Here is a 16,529-nt window from a genome sequence, read left to right as displayed (position 1 = left end):
GAGAAGGGCAATGAAGCTGGTGAAGGGTCTGGACAGCAGGTCTTATGAGGAGTGTCTGAGGGAGCTGGGGTTGTTTAGCCTGGAGAAGAGGAGGCTGAGGGGAGACCTTATCGCTCTCTACAACTACCTAAAAGGAGGTTGTAGCAAGGCGGGGGTCGGTCTCTTCTCCCTAGTAACAAGCGATAGGATGAGAGGAAATGGCCTCAAGCTGTGCCAGGGGAGTTTTAGGTGTATATTAGGAAAAATGTCTTCTCCAAAAGGGTTGTCAGGAATTGGAACGGGCAGCCCAGGGAGGTGGTTGAGTCTCCATCCCTGGAGGTATTTAAAAGAAGGGTAGACGTGGTGCTTGAGGATATGGTTTAGTGGTGGACTTGGCAGTCATACGTTAGCGGTAGGACTTGATGATCTTAAGGGTCTTTTCCAACCTTAATGATTCTATGATTCTATGTTTCAGCTCAAAATTTTATTGTCTTGCAGTAAGTTTCAAACAATAACGAGATCTTGTGAGACAGAAATAGGATTCCTCCTTCACTTTCCTCTTTCTTCCAATTCTTCTTTCCCCTCTCCCTGAGAAACATATTTCACTACTCTCAGACTTTGATAATATTTTGATCTATGGGTCTTTCAATGTTGATTACTGAAATTCCTTTGTGCATAAATAACAAAGGAGATGTCAGACACTGGTTGACATTTAAAAATACACTGTTAGTGTTGCTGTCAAAAGCACAGTTTGCAATCTTTGGGTAATAAAAGCCCAGCTCAAAGTTCTGCAGGCAAATATGACTCTACAGGGGAAAAGCAAATCTAAACATTCAGGAATATTTGAATAACATTATTTGTACTTTCTCTTTTTAATTTAAAATGTTGATGTGCTGTTCAAAACAACTTTTCCCACTGTGTAAACGTGTGGGGATTAGGAACTGAAAGCTCTGACTTTGCTTACTTTCTTCAGTCAGTACTTTAATGTTGAAAAGTCACCAGCTGGTGCCACTGAGCACAGGCTATAAATGAATAATAAATAATGATAAATGAATAATTAGTAGTTCTGCTAAGGTGAGGAAGGAGCTGACACCATGGTGACTTTATTTGGCAACTGAAAGGGTCTAACCTTTGAGATTGTGCTGTGCAGACATGAGTTGCAGAAGCTGTGTTCACCCAACAGAAACTAATGTGTGCAAGGGGTCTATGGGCTATGATCTTACATGGCTGTGTGTCTGCTGGATCACTGGTCCATATCTGAGGAGATGCAAATGCTAGGTAAGTTTTTTTTCAATTAACTTGGGATATCTGTGATTTTCTCTTCTGTGCCTTCTTTTGTGTCTGATATCAATGTTGAATTCATTTGGCTGCCTTTCTAAGTAAAGAGTGTTAGGTCACACATTCAATTTTTCTTTCTTTATTCAACTGTCTATTGACATGTTTTTAAAGGAGTTCTATTTTCTGGAACTTCAACTGTTCTGCTAAATTTGCTTTAAAAGTAGGCATGGAAGCTGGAGTGCCAGGAACACTGCTTCAGCACAGAATCTGTTCTGGAAGCTAGAGTATGAATTAAAATAGAATCACACACAGGAGTTCACACAATACTTAAAAATTTCAAAGTAGTAGAAGTGGGATGTGACCTCTGCAGGTTTCTAGTCCAGGAACTCTGCTCAAACTCTGCAACCACAGTCCTTTCCAGTTAGGTCTTGAAAAACTGCAAAAGTGGATATACCAGCATGCGGCTGTGTCCTTCACCAGGGACTTCACCACTGTCAGTATATAAAGTTGTCCTCATTATATTGAATTTGAATTTCATCTCGCCAGAGGACAGCCCAACATCTTACCCTGTCACTTGGTCCATTATCTCCTTCAAGTGTCACATAGCATTTCTTTTCCTACTTTTCATGTGGGGGACCAGCAACACAATGTATAAATGGCAGGGAACTGAGTGCACTGACTGAGTGACAGCTACCTGATGACCAGCCATCTCTCTGCATCTCTAAGTGGAGAAGAGGTTGAATCTGGTCTGCTTTTCCATCATTGGATTTTTAAGCTCACACTCCTTGCCTCTCTCTTCACTCAGCTGCTGATTTTTCAGTCCATGTGTAGTCTTTTTTAGTGTTAAGCCTCTGACAATGCTGAAAAACTCAAGGACATAAACGACACAGAGTCTGATGAAAGGATAGAGGGACAGAAGGCTTAGTGGAAAACCATGCTGAAATTTAAGTCAGATAGTGGCTCTGCTGTTTTTGACAGCACAGATTCTGCTAACCAGGACAGGGCAGAAACCCATGTCTTTCAGTCACTCCCTGGAAGATATGTGACAGGGGAATGTGCTGCTACTCTTTATATCAGCACTGCAGGGACCAGCAATGCTGGTAAATGAAGTGTATTACATTTTCCAACACAGGATGGGAAGCCCATCAACTCTGAATATTGTACCTCTGCCAAGTGTCAATATCAGCTCCTCCTGGTGAGTTCATTAGCAAAATGTTCTGGATGGAAGGCCACCAGCCAAGGGTGGTCATCCTGGGAGTGCTTGGACTGACAGCTGGAGCCATTCTGCTCTGTTAATTGTGATTTAAAACCACACTGATAATCCTGACAGTTGGTATCTGGCTCCAGTGGTCCTCGATTCATGTTAGCTCAGTGCAAATTCAAAGGAGATCCTATGCCTGAGCAGACCAAGAATGGCAAAAACTTGGACCTCACTGAGGTGTAATCCATGTTTTATCTGAGATGTCCCCAGGTGCAAGAGTGGCAGCAGGAGCTATTGTTGCTTGTCTGTTTAGACACAACTTGTTTACCTGATACCGTGCTGGGGCTTGGTTCCTGATAAAGTGCCTTTGAAAAGCCACAGAGTGATAAGGGCCAGCCAAAAATAATTAGGTGATAGGTTTGACTTCCTCCCTACTACTCTAAGCAATAAGGGATTAATATGGTGTTCAAGACCAACCCAATATGTGCTAGTTGACTGTATCTTGGTTTCTACAGTAGCGCAGCTCATTGCCTCCTCTGCATTCAGTCTGATGTGGTTGGCATGTTTCAGAGGTACAGTACTAAACAAAATGTTGTGGTTTTTTTTTTTGTTTGTTTGTTTTTTTAAATAGAGCTTTGGGAAAAGGGAAGTCCAGCTCCTACAGCATGTTGTACCAAATCCTCTCAGACCATTTTTAATGTGAGTATCAGCAATATGAAATATTGGATCAGTGAAGCAGAAAGGAGACTTTTTTTTTTTTTTGTGAGAAGTGCTAATACTTCCAGTGTTTGTCCAGGCTTAAAGTTAGACGAATGTTTTATTAAGTGGATGTCTGACACTATAGTGGAAGAAATATGTGTGAACCAGCACTTTATACTACCTGTGTTATCTCATTTCCTTCACATCTTTTCCAAAAAAGTCTTCCTGCAATAGAATCAGGGAAAACCTATTGTAGGCTCCTCATGGTTAGCAGGGTAGTGTGAAACACACTCTCACAGTCATCAGACTGTCCCTTTCAAAAGACCAAGGCAGGATCCTTTTTTTGTTATTATTGTTCTTTCATAATTTTTCCTGGAAGGGTGAGTTCTGCAATTTGACTTTGAATCTTTGTGGGGTGATAGCACTGAAGAACTGCCCTCTTCTTTGTTTCAATCTCAAGAGCTACTTGTGCCTGATGGTTTTTTGACAGGTGATTCCTAAGTCAAAAGACCGATTAAAGACTGAAGTTGTGCTGAAAGACTAAAGGGGAAAGATGAAGATACCTAGAATCCATGTTCCATATGTTACACATTATTCAAGAAAGCCAGAAAAAGAACTCTGTACAGGCTACTTCTGCTTTTAGCAAGAGGGAAACAAATACATGTGAAGCTAAATTTGTATTAGGCAACACGTTGCCAAAAGAGGTTAATTTGTTCCTTATTTCTTCAAGATGTCCTGATGGATAATAAAGAGGAGAAAAAAAAATATCAAGCGGCATAAGAAAGTGCATTGCTTTTTTGCCAAGGACTTAGCATTCCTCATTTGAGAAAAAATAATGCTCACTGAGGGGGAGATACTGGTTCCTCCAGAAAGTGATTTCACCCTCTCTGTTACACACTGCTGACAACACAGGAAAAATTGCTCTCTGGACTTTCTTATCCCTCGAGGGTGCTACCACACTCTGTGGGACAGACATTTTGTGCAGGCAGTTCATCTCACTGGTCTGTGACAGTCAGCTGAGGACAGGATAATCTCCCCCCCCACTCCCCAATATATCTTGGCTATAAGAATAGAAATAAAATTGTGGCAATTGGCAAGACTAAGTTTGTGTGCTTCAGAACTGGTCTCTTTTAAACTTTCTCATTTTCCAAAGTAAAACTTACTGGACTACAGATCTTTATAATTGATTCATAACATGATATTCTTTTCTGGTTTTTAATAACAGAGTACCTCTGAGGTTTTCAACTGAGAAACTGCTGCTGTTAAATAATCTCACTTTTTTTTTTTTTTAAATGAAGAGATGCTCTCATTGTCTCTAAGGTACAATTCTGCAAAAGCAAACACCTCTTCATAATTTCATTTTTGAGGACAACATCATTAACATCTCATTATTTGGGGACCTCAGAGTTTCCAGAATTGGGCCATTAAAGTTGTGTCTTGTTAGTTAGTACTAACATCCCAAAATTGCTTTGTATTTTAACCTAAAGCTTTATTAAGGCTTACAGCAATATGAAACTTCAATTGTATAAAACACATGTATAAGTAATGAAGAAGCCCTTTTTATTTCTTATGGAAATAAAACTCAGTCTGGAGGGACTCCCTGCAATATTGTCTGTTGATTAAACTAAGATCAAGATTAAAACTAAGAAAAGACTTTTGTATTTATACTGCTCTGGCATCCAAGCACAGTTCAGAGGAGCAAGTTATGTATGTAATGGGCACTCAAGTAGTTAGTATGTTTTGAAAGCAGAAGATTCTCCTTGCATCCACCAATAACAAGTACTGCTTGTGATCAACAGCCATGAACTCCTGCATGATCAAACCTTTCAGTTTTGTTTAGTTATACTCCAGGCATTGCTACAAAAACAGCGGCAATGCAGTTTCTACATTCTTTTAAGTGTGGTATCTGTGCATCCATGTATGCTGAAGTTCCTGTTCCCTGAAAACAGGGTTGGGCAGGGACACCAGGTGCCTCCACAGGCTTTTGCCAGGTAGACAAGGAGCAGAGTTTGTCAGCAGGGTGTAAAACCAGACATAGTTCAATGCTTTGCAGCAATCTAGGCAGATTTAGCAGTTATAGTAACCATATGTGGTTTTTTTTGTCTCCTGTCACTGCTCTTGCCTGTCACAGGGAGGAAGAAAAGTTGTGAAGATGCCGCTAATCATCTTCCATGGCATTGCAGGACTATGTCTTTAAGAGGCTGTGCCTAGCATTTGGAACTGATGAGATATCCAACCCCCATCTTTTGGGCTCCTATCAAGCCTGAATCATCAAATATCTATGATGAACTTACTGTCCACATTATTCCTGTATAGACTGTGTAGAAGTCAACTTGGTCTTCCAGCTGATCCTCTCAAACATAATCGTCTCTAGTCTTCACAGTCCATTTTTTTTGATCTTGTCCAGTCCAGCTTTTTGGATCTGAGGCAATGGTGCTGTCAGGCTTCCCTCCGGCATATGTCACGCAGTGCACTGGCTTGATCAAATAAGTCATTTGTGTGTGTTTGACTTTTGCGGCTCTTAACACATCTCTTCCTCCTTTGCACTGAGGATTCATACTATAAGTCTGTATAACCTCCCATACCTCCTTCTCTGAGTGAGAGGAAATCCTTTATACTAATCAAAGATGGTTTCAGTCCTCTCTGAAGCAGGGACAACCCTTTCATGGAAGTCATAGCCTTGTGGAGAGGCAGGGATGCTGAGAGGTGTCAAGGCCCACTGTGGCAGATGACATTACATCCCTATAGATTGGCTCTGATATATCACAGAGGGGGTCAGAAGAGCAGTACCCATGCCCCTTCTGATTGTCAAAACCATGGTAGCTATTCCTGTTGCTACCCCTGCAGCTGGCTGCAGAAGGAAGTGTGGTGCGAGTGGGTTAAATCAGAGAAAATAGTCTACAGAAACCTAAAACAGAGCATCAACAGGTTTCGCAGGGATTAACATTTGAGGGTATAAACAAAAAACAATTAAGAGCAAATTGACATATTGGGCTGGATTCACAGAAGGGAAGGAAAGGATATAACTTTTTGTCTGAAGACTTTGCAACAGCTTCTCTGTTCCCCATTTCTTTAAATGTTGAACAGTAGTGGTGTCATCTGTTGATCAATATTTAGGGGAAAGAGCTCAGAGGGAGAGTCTTAATGACTGATGGTTGTCTCTGTAAATACAACATTTATTTCACATTTATGCTATGCTTTAGGGCTCCTGCTAATTTCTACACAGCCTGGGAAGAACTTGCTGTCTGCATCTAGTTTTCTCTTTTCCTCTATATATGAGAGTCTCATTTTTTTCCTCTTCCCTAAGACAACAGAGGATTTGCCACAACTATAAGAATAAGATGCAGAGCAGTGCAGTGACTCTACTCAGAGACAACCTCTTTGCTGGCCCATAGGTTCCTTTTACTCAGGCTAACTCAGAGTTAAGGCTACTGAATTGGGTTTGGGCCAGGCAGGACTTCTCCCCCAGACTGGATCAGCAGTGACCTTCCCCTGTGATTGCTGTTTTTTGAGCTCACCTGTAATGCTTCTCCACTTGAAAATCACACCACTTTGGGCTAGTGTTGTGGTTTAGCTCCAGTCAGCCACCAAGCACCGCACAGTCAATCGCTCACTCTCACCCAGTAGGACAGGGGAGAGAATCAGAAGAGCAAAAGTGAGAAAACTCATGGGTAGAGATCAAGACAGTTTAACATGTAAAGCAAAAGCTGCACATGCAAGCAAAGCAAAACATGGAGTTTTTTCACTACTTCCCATCAGCAGACAGGTGTTCAGCCATCTCCAGGAAAACAGGGCTTCATCACGCATAATGGTTACTTGGGAAGACAAAATGCCGTAACTCCGAACATGTGCCCCCACACTTCTTCTTCCCCCAGCTTTATATGCTGAGCATGATGTCATATTGTGTTCAATATCCCATTGGTCAGTTGGGGTCAGCTGGCCCAGCTGTCTCCCCTCCCAACTTCTTGTGCACCTGGCAGAACATGAGAACTTGAAAAAGTATTTGATTAGTGTAAGCACTGCTTTGCAAGAACTAAAACATCAGTGTGTAATCAACACTATTCTCATTCTAAATCAAAAACACAGCACTATACCAGCTACTAGGGAGAAAATTAACTCTATCCCAGCCAAGACCATCACAGCTGGTGTTCCTTCTATATCAGCTCAAGCGACATGGTGGGATAACTCTTATGACTGGATTGCTGCAATGGATGGCTATCAGCTCTTCAGAAGGGGATAGGCAAGGAAGGAAAGGTGGTGGGGTGGCTCTGTATGTTAGGAAGGGTTTCGCTTGTATAGAGCTTAGCGATTGTTGTGGTGAATGGAGCTAAATCCAGTTGGCAGCTGGTCACGAGTGGTGTTCCCAGGGCTCAGTTTTAGGGCCAGTCTTTTTCAATCTCTTTATCAATGATCTGGATGAGGGGATTGAGTGCGCCCTCAGTAAGTTTGCAGATGATACCAAGTTGGGTGGAAGTGTCGATCTGCTGGAGGATAGAAAGGCTCTGCAGAGGGACCTGGACAGGCTGGATTGATGGGCTGAGGTCAATTTTATGGGGTTTAACAAGGCTAAGTGCCAGATCCTGCACTTGGGTCACAAGAACTCCATGAAATGATACAGGCCTGGGGAACAGTGGCTGGAAAGCAGACCTGGGGCTGCTGGCTGAATGTGAGCTGGCAGTGTGCCCAGGTGGCCAAGAAGGCCGACAGCATCCTGGCTTGTATCAAGAACAGTGTGGCCAGCAGGAGCAGGGAAGTGATCGTGCCCCTGTACTGGGCACTGGTGAGGCCGCACCTTGAATACTCTGTTCAGTTTTGGACCCCTCACTACAAGAAAGACATCGAGTTGCTGGAGCGTGTCCAGAGAAGGGCAATGAATCTGGTGAAGGGTCTGGACAGCAGGTCTTATGAGGAGTGTCTGAGAGAACTGGGGTTGTTTAGCCTGGAGAAGAGGAGGCTGAGGGGAGACCTTATCGCTCTCTACAACTACCTGAAAGGAGGTTGTAGTGAGGTAGGTGTTGGTCTCTTGTCCCAAGTTACTACTGATAGGATGAGAAGAAATGACCTCAAGTTGCATCAGGGGAGGTTTATACTGGATATTAGGAAAAATGTCTTCACTGCAAGAGTGTTCAGGCATTGGAAGAGGCTGCCCGGAGTGGTGGTGGAATCACCATCCCTGGAGGTGTTAAAAACAATGTGTAGATATGGCACTTTGGGATATGGGGTTCAGGAGCCATGGTGGTGTTGGGCTGATGGTTGCACTTGATAATCCTAGAGGTGTTTTCCAGCCTTAATGACTCTATGATTCTAAGTTAGTTGACACGAAGATGAAGGTGGTCAAAAACTATGTGCAGTAAGTCATTCTTTTCTGATACTTAGTAAGCCATTGTAGCTATGTCATGTGCAGCATAAAAGCTGAATTAAAAGATATAGTCAGTTACCTAGCCTCACCCTCTCTACAATCACTGTGTAGTGGTGTATCACTGTTACTAGCACATACTGCAGAAAGAATTTTTTTTCACCAACTCTACCTTCACAGAGTGACTCCAAGTTACTTGTAAAGGTCGTTTGATTCCTCACCTCTGGATATAAATGATTTTATTGAGCTTAATGGGAAAGATGCTGAACTGTCACTCCCCAACTGTCATCAAATGGCTTTAATATCATTAAGTTACACTGCTAATTCAGCAAGTTCAGAGAAAATAAGATGACAAGTGTCATTTGATATCATAATAAGACTTATGTGGCATTAACTTCTGCAGTGATAAAGTTGGGATTGAATTTTCATGTAAAGTTCAGTTTTGTTTCCTGCCTTTATATACTACCTGCATTTTATTAAGGAGTTACTCTCACTTTGATGTTTTGTACAAGAGACGGAAAAGACCAGTTGGATCCCAAAATGTTCCTTAACACCTTCTTTAGAGAAACGACTAAGTTGGCTGAATGAGGCCACAGAAACTGGAAGACTACCTAGGAATTAATTATTGTAGTGTACATAATATGAGGGAGGAGTTGTGTCTTTTATACTCTGCTTTCTCAAGATTTGCCCAAGAATTTTTTAATGCTGACAGATCTCTTTTTAGATGTGTACTTAAAATGGACCTCAAACTGGCTTAGGTCAACCCAGTTTACCAAGCCAACGGTAATGAGAACAGAGGATATAGGATGGGGTTTGCTGGAAGAGGAGGTCAACAGCAATCAGTGTGTGTGGAGAATTAGAATTTGTCCAGACCATGTTTTGATTTGCTTAATGGAGCAGCATGCAATATACAAGGATAGAGAAGTACACGCACGGGATTTTCTAACCAGCACCTCTTTTTATCTCTGCAGCACTGTAAATGGACAGATAAGAGTTGATGAGCAGTCTGCCTGAGCAGTGTGAGATCAGAGACGTGCACTGATCTGGCAGGTAGCAAGCTGTTTATAAATTCAGAGTAGGCACTTCTAGTGCATAAATAAGTTGGTTACACTTCACAAATCAACTGGAGGGGCAGTTTTGTGCACAGAAGTGTGCACAGTAAGGACAAAAATATGCATAGACAAAGGAACAAAGTTCATTTTTGCCTAATGGGTTAGCAGCGTCTCCCTTGGTCAAGTGTGCAATGTTGAATTGAAGCTTCTGAATGTTGTTGTCACCACCCTTCCATTCCTGTGATGGCATGGTCTTGGAAACCTCTCACACTGATCTGTACTGATAGATGCATTACATAACTGCATCTGTCCACTGTGTCCTCCTTAGTCTACAGACTTCTCCTTTCTATGAAGATAAAGCAAACTCATTTTCCCACTGGAATCCTTTCTGTTAACTTCAGGGTTGGATAAAATTTTACATTGGCTACCACGTGCCTGAGAGAAGTAAGCAAACATGAGCAGTAGAACAGACAAATACCTATTTCCAGCATGTAAATCTAGACAGTTGCCTTGTGCTCAACACCTTGTGGCTGACAAAGTTAATTGCTGAGATTGCCAAAAGGACAGGCCTGGACATGTGCCATTTTCATTAGCTGGAGAGCTATTTTTCCCAGTAATGCATTTCTTACAGCTTCTGTTACTCTCTCCCATCATAAACCACAGTCATCCATAGTCTCATCAAGTGTCATATTACACTAGGCTGCAAGAGCAAATTGAGAGCTAAGACACTGTAGGAGACAAGATGGTGCCATCCCTTTCATTGTATCGCATGCTATCTGTATCTCTGCAAGCATGTGCATAGATATTATCCTGACAACACAGTGCCTCGATCTTTGGTTAGAGTGATAACGAACATTATTTGAAAGAGTTGCTTTATGAGATTCAACTGTGTGCTGAAAGCCACAGAGAAGAAATGGATGGCTAGTTCCTTTCTTTGTTGTGAAACTATCAGTTATGCTTTACCCACCTTATTCCTGGCTTCTCTTTGTTTTAAATTGCTTTTACAGCTGATAAGATGTTTCTGAAGCTGTTTTTGGTATTTGCATGAATTCTGAGATTTTCAAACTGGCCAAAGCAAATCAGTTCTTCAAAAGTACATGTGTCTAAAGTTCTGTGCTTTGTGAGGCTGTTTTGGGAGCTATCATGTATACCATGGATACAGTGAGCGCCTGGAAATTCAGAATGTGCATATCTGTCTATATTGCTTCATATCCAGCAAAACACAAACAAAAAGGACAAGTATATAAAACTACTAATGTCCTTACATAAAAAGCTTACATAAAAAGTAGGAGTAACCAAAAGAGGGAAATCATCCCAGAGATCTGTATCACTACATGCAGAGCTAATATCAATGCACATAAAAGAAAAGGAGCCTGAGGAGCGATACTCTGTGACTCTCACTGCATAGATGAAGATTTTGACAGAACTCTTTCAGAAGATGATCTTATATGTGTATAGTGCCCTAAACCCAAGATGAGGAAGGGACTGGTACTGAAATTGTCAGCTATGAAACAGCTTCACAGGCCTAGGGAGTTAATTGAGGGTGGAATCTTACACAAGAATTGCAGCATTGCAGAGAGTGGCCCAAGAATCTTATGGTTCCATTCACAACATGACCAACGTTCATCTTAGAAAAAAAAAACCAACCCAAAAAACCACCAGTCATTTTTCTTGCCACTCTGTCCTCCTGAAAGATTGTCCCAGAACCCCACATACCTGTTCTCCTCATACTTCTTGGGGCCTGGAAAAAGACTGCTGTACCTGTATGGTGTACTGCACCACTACAAGATGTAAAGTAGTAAATCAGTTGGGAAAAGCTCATGCTAATATCACTCTTCAGAAACTTAATGTTTTATATCAAGGCTGGCAAGAAAGATAATTTGTTTAGGTAATAATAGCCAGTTTTCATCTACTTTTAAATCTGCACCTGCTTAGCTAACAACCTCAGTCTTTATGAACTTAATGAAACTGATGTCAGTTTCGTGGGCTCCGTATATTGATTTCCAAGTAATTGTGCTGGTTTTGGCTGAGAAGGGGTTAATTCTCTTCACTGTAGCACCCGTAGTAGTCAGGGACCTTTGCAGCTTCCCATGCTTCCCATGCTCTGGTGCAGAAAGCACCAGGGGAGACCCGAGGTCGACTGCTAGGGTTTTGGAGTCATGGATAGAGAGGGTCCGAAGCCCGCTATACTCCAGCTGAAAAAGAGAGATTGGCAGCATATGAAGGGGTTTGAGCTGCTTCAGAAGTGGTTGGTACTGAAGCACAGCTGCTCCTGGCACCCCGACTGCCAGTGCTGGGCTGGATGTTCAAGGGAAATATCCCCTCCACACACCATCTCTCCCACCATGAAAGACTGATACGACAGATGGAGCCCAGAGTCATGGACTGGGTGAACTCAATGGACATTTTTATGGACATTTTACAGGGGTGGTCCATAAACTAAGGGAATGATGTCTGTGTATTATGTTAAAGGGTGGGAAGGGGAGGGGGGGTGGTTGGAAAGGTTGTATTGGATTTTATGGGACCTGGGCATGTTGTAAATGGTATGGAATAAGGGGTGGAGAATGTGCTGGTTTTGGCTGAGAAAGGGTTAATTCTCTTCACTGTAGCACCTGTAGTACTCAGGGACCTTTCCAGCTTCCCGCGCTCTGCCACGTGGGCAGGAGGCTGGGAGGAGCGGGGCCACGGCCGGGGCAGCTGACCCCGACTGGCCAATGGGATGTTCATTCCATACCATGTGATGCCGTGACCAGTATATTAACTGGGAGAGTTGGCAAGTGGGGAGGGCAGTTGTGTCTCAGGGGTTGGTGGTGTTGGGTGGTGAGTGACTGTGTCATGTGCTGTTTCTTTTGGTTGTTCTTCCCCCACTCCCAGATTTTGTGCCTCTCACTGTTTTCCTTTCTGTGCGTTATCGTTGCTGTTGTTCTTGTTATTGTTTTATTTTAATTATTAAACTGTTCTTATCTCAACCCATGATCTTTACCCTTCTGATTCTCTCCCCCCATCTCACTGGTGGAGCGAGCGAGTAGCTGCATGGGGCTGAGTTGCCAGCCAAACCACAACAGTATTTTAAACTGTTATGGCACCAGTGGTTCAGTTCCAGTGAGCTGATAAAAATCTGTATACAAGTTCCCATGCACAAGTATTGTTATGTTATCTTTCAAAACACCTATGAAAGGCTTAAGCATCTGTGTACTGTGCAAATTGCTGTACCCCTTCATGCCTCTACTGGCCTGCTACTGAAGGTGATTACTAAAATTTACTGTCTCATCTGCTTTGCTGGCAGAGCTCACACGGGCCTTCTCTCATGTAGTTTTCACATCTACTGTGACAAGTGGGCTGGCTGTGCCCAATAAGGGATTTGAGATCAATGGTGTGAAGTAGACCCTGAGACTGATAGTTACTGATAGTTACTTCTGGTAGAGTGACACACACTTAGAGGGTGCTAAAACTTTTCCCAGAACTGCTTTATGGGGAAGAGGAATCAGTTTCCAGGTTTAAACTCCTAACATATCTCAGCTCAAACCATCATATTCTGTAGCCCAGTTGAGCACACATCTAAAAATGCTAAATATTGCCAGTCTGCCCAAGCATTTGGCTTCCTGAGTAAAGCTTCTCTGGAAAGTCATGTATGTTAAATTGCTCTGGTTTTCATTTATTTTGTATCTCACTGTGCTGCCTATTTATTTGTGCACTGGTATCTATTGGTAAGAACAGTGTGTTTTTCCAGTATGCCTAAGACACATCAAAGGCAATTTTGACTCTAGGTACTCCAATGGAATCTTATAAATGAGTTCGTAGTGGTGTAGGGGGATGGGACTTAATGACAAAATCCTCTGATTGCTTGATTAAGTATTTGTTCATGTTTTTAGCACACAATCTAGTAGGAGGGTGTTTTAGTGCTTGAGTTATTCTTCAGTGGCTTCAACAACGCAGTGGGGCTAATTACAGAGGTAGATGCTATTCAAACCAGTTGAGGTATATGGGCTATGTCTACAGAGATATTTGGCTATCAAGCCAGGAGTGTGCTCCCTTGCTATAGCTGTATAGTTCCTCTTATAGCTTGAGGATGGCAGGTGTTCGTTTGCTGGGGTTTGTGCTGCTTTGTAGGGCTTTTGAGACACAACCTCTCATGTCAACTTGCAGCACATGATAGTGGAGCCAGTGGTCTCAAAGCCGTCAGAAGGATAGATGGGCTATGTAGGGGGTCCTCAAAAGCCCAAAATTATAAAAATAGCAGGAGCTAGAAAAATGGCTGGGGCTGGAGGGGGGGGGAGGGGGGGGGAGGGGAGTTGTGGCTTGGGGGCTGGTGATGTCAGGTTGGTGGGTGGTTGCATCATGTGTGGTTTGTTTTGGTGGTTCATTCCCTCTCCCCCCCCACCCCCCCCCCCCGAGTTTTGTGCCTCTCATTGTTTTCCTTTCCATTGCATTTTTTGTTGTTGTTGTTTTAATTATTAAACTGTTCTTATCTCAACCCAGGAGCATTACCCTTCTGATTCTCTCCCCCGTCCCACTGGTGGGGGAGTGAGCGAGAAGCTGTGTGGGACTGAGTTGCTGGCTAAACCACAACAGATAGCAATCAGTTTTCCATCGAGGCAGTGGCTACTGTGGCAGGTGCAACCCACCCATATAGAGACCTTGGTTTTCCGCCTGTTAAAGCAGAGCTGCTGCTGCTTTTCGCCCTTACTTTTGTGCCTTTACTTTCATGCCCTTGCTGTTTTGTTGTGACTCACTGTTGTCATGTGCACAGTTGCTGACAGATGGAGCCCTTGGCCAGTAGGAAACAGACGTGACCATCTATGACCACAGGTCGGATTCGACTAAGGGTATAAACAGAGCCCTGCTGGGGGGGTGTCTATTGAGTCAGTCCTCCTTGGAGCAGCAGGTCTGCAGTCGGGGGCTCTCCCCTTAGGCTGGGATGACGCCCAAGGTAATTTGTCTAGATTGAGAGCCCTTATCTTCTTAGGTGAGTGATTGTGCATTTTAGGTCCTCATTCTAAAACTGTAAGAATTCTTAAGTCAGCTGTGCAGTGAGAGTTTCCACCTGGCATTCTGAACTGGTGATTAACTAATTTTTGTTGGACTGCTGAAATGACCTTACTTGAAATAAATTTTATTGAAATACAATACCTGTTTAGTTCATATTGAGCTCACACTGATTCCTTTAGGCAATTCACAGGTATATCTCTATTGCTTCCTAATGCTTCAGCAGTCCCTAGCTCTTCACCACTGCTTAGAACACCATCCCCTTCCCCTGCTAAACCTAGTTTAATTTGATCAAGTCAGGAAAGCCAAATAACAATTCAGATCAGACCTGTGTGGGCATGCCAACAACACATCTCAGGGAAGGAACAAAGCCCCACCTCTGAGCTTATATGGGGCCCAGGAGTAGGACTGTGGCTGGATGCCCCATGTTAGCTTGTTAAGGCAGTGAAGGTCTGCTAGTGTCCTAACAACTACAAGAAAATATTTATTACAGAAATGTTACACTTACCATCTTTAAGCTTTTCTGAAGTCTTTATTTTTCAATAGGAATTTCTTACACAAACTTTTCTGACAGGTTGATGTAAGTGTTCACTTCTTGCTGTTTATGGTTTAGAAGAAACATAGGCTGCATACGAGCTGCAAAGGTATTTTAAGTACCAGCATTTAAAGCTGAGGATCATTTGATCTAGCATCAAAAAAATCACCTGCCATATCTCATAGGAGAGGGCAGGTTCCTCCTGAATAAATGGTAATTTGGCTGCGACAAGATCCTTTTCTGAAAGGAAGATAGCACTGGCAAATATCTACATTTCAAAAGAGCTACTTGTAGGAAGCAGCAAGGGGATGCTTTTTATACAGGGGAGTCTAAGACAAAAAACGAATGGCACTTAAAATATGGTGTAAGAAGAACTGGTTGCTTTGTCTTTTCCTCACACAGGGAAAGACTGATAGTTTTAAATGCTTTCTCCTTCCACAAATGAAATCTTTCTTGATCTTTTTTTGAAAGTGTAAACAGGCCTTTTTTGGGTCCAAGTAAAAAAACAACTTGGTCTTCGGTGTGGGTGCATGAATGTGGCAGTTTGCAGAGGGCCACATTCCAGCCTGTGTCTCTAGCATTGTACTTATTACTCCTTGGACTAAGTTTTCTTCCTATATTTATATTAAAAATAATATGTCTTCACATTATAGACAAGGTTCACAGGAGCAAAAGACTGTAGAGAACTTCTCACTTTTTCTTAATCCATGTTTGTCCTTAAAGAAGAGAATCTTTTTGTTTTTTCCCTCAACTACTTTGAGGTTAAATAACCTTGATGTGTGTGTTTATTTATAAATATTTTCCATTTCTTGCAAGGTGTATAGCATAACTGCCTCAAACCTGTTTATGTGAACAAGTTTTCAATACAGTATAACACATAGAATGCCATTGTAATTGATCTACTTTTCCACAAAAATATATTCATAACAGTCAGCGTATTATCTACTTGGCCACTCTAATATAACTCCATAACAATATCACTATGACAACAAGAATGACCTCTCCAAGGATGTTATAGATAAAAATACAGGCATCCCTTTAAAGTCTACTTGAAATCTAAACATTTTTGATAACTGTTAAAATCTGAAAAATATTTTGAGAGTGGGACAGCTTTTAGCAAGGAAATCAAAAAAGGAATTTCAACTGTCACTTGAAGTACAACTCGATTGAATGAAAATCTGAATTTACAATGGTTTCATATTTCCAGTACAAGTTCATACATGATAATCTTGCAAAGTATCCATCAGTGCATCACATATGTATAAGATGAGATGCTATAATATTACTGAAGGGGAATTTCAAATTGTAAATACGCAGCAGTTTTAATTTGTGAGGGAGGAATCATTTGGCATGCAGAGCAAGAAGGCCCAACTGTTGAAGGGGTTAAACTAGCTAGAAGTATGACTGCACGAGACTTAGTAAAGTTCTCTGGGTGATGAGATG

Source organism: Phalacrocorax carbo, chromosome 4 (assembly GCF_963921805.1).
Source record: "Phalacrocorax carbo chromosome 4, bPhaCar2.1, whole genome shotgun sequence".
Classification (NCBI taxonomy): domain Eukaryota; kingdom Metazoa; phylum Chordata; class Aves; order Suliformes; family Phalacrocoracidae; genus Phalacrocorax; species Phalacrocorax carbo.
The sequence above is the reverse complement of the archived record's forward strand: the minus strand, read 5'-3'. Positions refer to the sequence as shown.